Source organism: Cololabis saira, chromosome 3, assembly GCF_033807715.1.
Source record: "Cololabis saira isolate AMF1-May2022 chromosome 3, fColSai1.1, whole genome shotgun sequence".
Taxonomy (NCBI): Eukaryota; Metazoa; Chordata; class Actinopteri; order Beloniformes; family Belonidae; genus Cololabis; species Cololabis saira.
The window spans coordinates 17,463,132-17,468,079 of record NC_084589.1 but is presented as its reverse complement, the minus strand read 5'-3'; positions in this window follow the sequence as shown (position 1 = coordinate 17,468,079).

The window sequence follows — 4,948 nt, the reverse complement described above, 5'->3', positions numbered from 1 at the left end:
AAAAAGAGAAGAAGAATAAAATGAAGCCCCTGTGAAAGACGGTAGGCAGTCCAAGGACAGATGGATGTCTCATCTGTGAAGAAGCCACACGGCTATTTGCTGTCACGTGCTCCCTCTCTAAAAATGGACAGAAAAGATTTGAGTTTGGGCTTTTCTTCCCTGACAGAATGTCTTCACACTGAGGAAATGGATTTCACATTAGTAATAATCCCCACAGAACAATAACTGACAGTGGCATTTCTCTTCTCTTATGCCTCTGACAAGAGGAAGGACTCCTGCCACCATCCAGCGGTCAAATATCAGCCTGGCCGCATCTTGGTGCCTTAACAAAGCCGGCTTGGATAATAATTCTACATACAAATGCTGCAGCATAAAATATGTTGCTTTTCATTCACTCCATTAAAATTCATATAAGGTTTACAGAAAAGAAAGACTAATATATTCTGCTTTACTGTGGATATGGTAATGTTGTGAAACCCTGTAGCAAATTAATGTATGTACATAGAAACTCAATTTTCTATATTTCTTTATTTAGAAAATATGCGGTTCAAAGTTCTAACCAAATAGTTAAAAATCAGTTTTTGCAGTTTCATTTATGAGAATATTGGCCTTTTTTTGATTTTTTGAATTTAATCTTTATTTATTATCTTTATTTAAAAGGGGATATATTTTTTTTACCAGATGAAGAAAATAATGGCTATACAACACGAGAAACATTGGAACAATAGTCATCAAAGTATTAGGGCATATTGTCAAAAGTCTTTGAACGCTGATATTTTCAATGAAATCCTCAAAATCTTAAAATCTTCAGGGGCACATGTTGCCAGAGAGTGAAAAGTAATGTAGCTAGTAGTTGTGAAGAAATCGTGACAGAAGCTGGATCAAGTGACAGACTAATGGGGAGGCGGACACATGAAGAAACGTACAGATCAACAGCTGGCAGCGCTGCAAAGTGCCAAAATCACTTTCCACTGACTGCTCATTAACTCTCTGGGGAAAAGTTGCTTTTTTTCCACAGGAATTTTAGTAATGTTTGGTGTGGTATATTGGATTTTAAAGTAATATCAAAAAGGGAAATGAAAAATCCAAAACAAAAGGTAGTGAGGGTCTGCAGCGGAGCAGAAGATAGAGAGAGGTGCAGGTTAAAAGCAAATTCATCTCTACTGTTTACCAGCAGTTACGTGCCATTCACATCAGCAAAATCAGGGTTTCTGCTATTGGAATTTGTTTTATCCATTTATCCATTTAAAAAACCGTCAAAGGAAGCTTGTGCTTTTTGAGATATTTGGACAAAAAGACATTTGATCCTCTTTGAAGCTTTGTTTAAACATGACACAATAAAACAAATATCTCCTAAGATTACCCCCCCCCCCCCCCATATAAAAAACAAGCAAATAAACTGATCATGCAAGCTCAGAGAAACCTCGGCGAAAGAGTCCAGCAAATGATCACAACATTTTTTTTCAGTACACACACACACATCAGTAATACAATGAAAATAAACAAATTAATTATTTTATAATAAAATCATTTAGGAGTCACACCATCTGTCAATTTCAATCAGTTGATTTTAGGTTTTATGCAAAATAATAGTACCGGTAATTATAATAATAAAAATAAACTGTTTCACATCAATTAGATAAATATGACATCTTGTTTTTATTTATGTAACAAAAATTACTGTCAAACTGTACAGTGATCAGCGATACTGAAAAAAAGAAAATGATCAAAGAATAAGAGTCATGTGAAAAAAAATCTATTTTTTAAAAAGATTAAAGGCCTAAAAAGACACAGATTCAACTCTATATTTTCACAAGCTGACACAACTAATGAAATGTTTGATACATTCTTCAATCAAATCTGAAGGATACATGATACAAAATCATCTTTCTCAACATGTCTGACGGGTTTCAGAGCGGCTCAGGGAGCCACTCGACTCGGCCACTTTCTTCTGCAGTGTTGCTTATTTACAAGTAACATTACAGCTTTAATAAATCCTCCGTGACTGAGGTGAAGCAAAAGCTGCATGATTTGAAGCTGAGTGCAGATAGACATGAGAAGTAATTCTGATCTGGGTCTGTTATGTTACAACACCTTCAGATCTGAACAGTTCACTGAATGACAAACCCACACAAGCTCAGTGTGACATACTTGTGTTGTTTTTAGGGCCCGAGCACTTACAGTGCGAAGGCCCTATTGTATCTGTAGGAATTGTTTTTTTCCTTCTTCCGGGAGGGCCTTTTTGCCCCCCTAAACGTGTCACCAAATTTGCATGCAAGCCAGGCCTGGCGAAAAATGTGATATTTAATGGTTTGCATTAATGGGCGTGGCAAAATGGCTCAACAGCGCCCCCTTGAAAACTTTGTGCCTCAAGCCCCACAATACGGTTTGACGTACATGCACGAAAATCGGTACACACCTGTATCATGTCGCAACTTAAAGAAAAGTCTCTTGGCGCCATGGCCGAAACCGAACAGGAAGTCGGCCATTTTGAATTAATCGTTTTGAATTCATGCCATTTCTTAGGCCGTTTCTTCGCCCGAACCGTAACGTGCACCTAGGTGTGTTATACATCAAAATGTGCGTCTCGATCCTGCAACGATGCACATTACTTTTCTCAGTCAAAAGCGTTACCGTGGCGACGATAGACGCCAAAAAGCGCGCCCCCTTCATCTGATTTCTCCATATTTGATAGTTCCTACTTTCTGCTATAACTTTTGAATGGTTTGACATAAAGAGTCATGGGTGGTGTCATCGGACTTCGTTTTGAGTCCTTGACCTTTATTGGTGGAAATTGCATGTGCGAGAGCCCATTCATCGCTGCTTGCAGCTTTAATTTTCGATTGCTTCCTTTTGTATCCTGGACTCACTGCCTCAACAAATTCGGCTTAAGAACAAACTGTTTGAATACGATCACATCATTTCATAATAATTTTTTAAGCAGATCCTTTTAAAGTGCTTGTGTTTAACATCAAACATAACATCAGAGAAAAACCTCAACCTTTGCCAATGCAGAATGAGCCTAAGAGCAGCCTGACTGGTACAAAGACAGCCTTCCTTCCAGGATAATGTCCCTGTGGTAAATGGCAGTGCTTTCACTCAACTGAGTTCTGCATCCAAAAATACCTGAACATAATGTGACTATCACAAAAGACATTACAACAGGATGATACTACTGAGCACTTCAGCAAATCCAATTGTTTGTGCAGAAAAACAACACATGTATTGGTATTCTGCTGAGTAAAGAGTCAATTTCCCTTCCCATTGAGTTAAAATATATCACCCTTAGAGATACTTTTAGAGAGAAAAATAACCTTATTTTGTTTGGTTTCTATATAGAAAACAATTTCCAGAGGTAGAGTCGTATTCGCATGACTATAAACACGTCTGGATCAGAACAAGACCACATTACAAGTCCAGAGGAATCCAATGGCCTTCGTGATTTAAAGCACTGCTACACATCCAAGCGGTGTCCGTATAGAAAATAAACTGTAGAAGATGAACACTGGTTCTTATACCTTTTACTATGAAAAGAAGAAGAAGAAAAAAAGAGCAATGACTTTGTTAAAGCCTTTAGGCTCACCACTTCATACATTTTATTTCAACCAAAATATTCTGCAGAGTAAATAGTGTCAAAGGAGGTTTTAAATATGTGTTTGACTGAGTTCTCTGGGTTTATGTGCTTATAAATAACTACTGCTAAACTATTCACAGATATTGATAGAAAACTGTGTTCCTAAATCCCTGAATGCAGTTGTGCCTTTCTATTTTTTCTGCTTTTAACCTAGTCTAAGTACACATCCTGTCATTCTTGATACTAAAATTGCCCTTTAATAGCTACTCACAGCACTTCTGCTACCCTTCCTCCCACTTTGACTTATTTAAGTTCTGGGCAAGTCACCATACTGGAAAAAAAGGGGTGAAAAGAAATCAACTAAACACATACAAAAATAAAACCTGTGCTTAGACTCGCAGCTTTGTCGACACAAATCCCTGCCACCAGTTCTCTCTGTGGGCTGTTGAAGAGACAACTTAAGCCGCCCTCCTTCAGAAGTCACTGCAGGCAAAACTATGGTACATTAACGCCAACAGAAAACCATGTAATTATTCCACACAGGACAAATGTGCATCGTCACATGCTTATAAAGCATCGTGATTCTTATTCTCTTTGGTTTTATGGTAAAAAAGAAATAGCTGCGGTTCCTGCATAGCATACCTGCTAATAAATCCAAAATGTCATCTTCCAGTGAATTATACCACAGTATTTAACTTAGAAGGTTGAATATCAAACCCAACCTTTCATTTTTTATCACTTTTCATCAACTTTTCATTTACATGATTAGATGATTCATGGATCATAGTTCTAGCCCCCTCACCCCCGGTGTGTGATGTGAGTCTAGATGGAGTATAAAGAGCGCGTCAGCATGATATTCACTTAGAGCAAACTTTATTCTTTTGGTTTATTTTCATCAAACAGACATGACAAAGGAGAATATGTCAGCGGTTTTATTATTAGGTGAGAGCAAATGAAACGGGGGGTGTTAGTGCAGAGTTGATCAGATGGAGTTTAATCAAATGGAGCAGGAGTTTCAGGAGTTGAAGTTATTTTAATAAAAGGCCCTTTTTGGGTAACATGTACTCTTGTTTTGCACGTAGCTCCGGCTAACTTCTTCCACAACAATTTGGGTTTAACATGCAACTGAAGTCAAAGTTGAACCTGATCACAGTGTTAGAATGAGGGCAGGTTCAGTTGATTGACAGTGGAACTGGCTGGAAAACACAAGTATGCTACAATATAAACGCTAAACCTCAGCATCATATTGTTGCCATTGTTAAAGCAATTGTTTTACAAAAAAAGCAATGTTTATTCACTATTATAGAGTACATCTGCTGAATCTTGTTGTCATTAATGAGTTTGACAGGGAGCTTTGGGTGGGAACGTAATTGA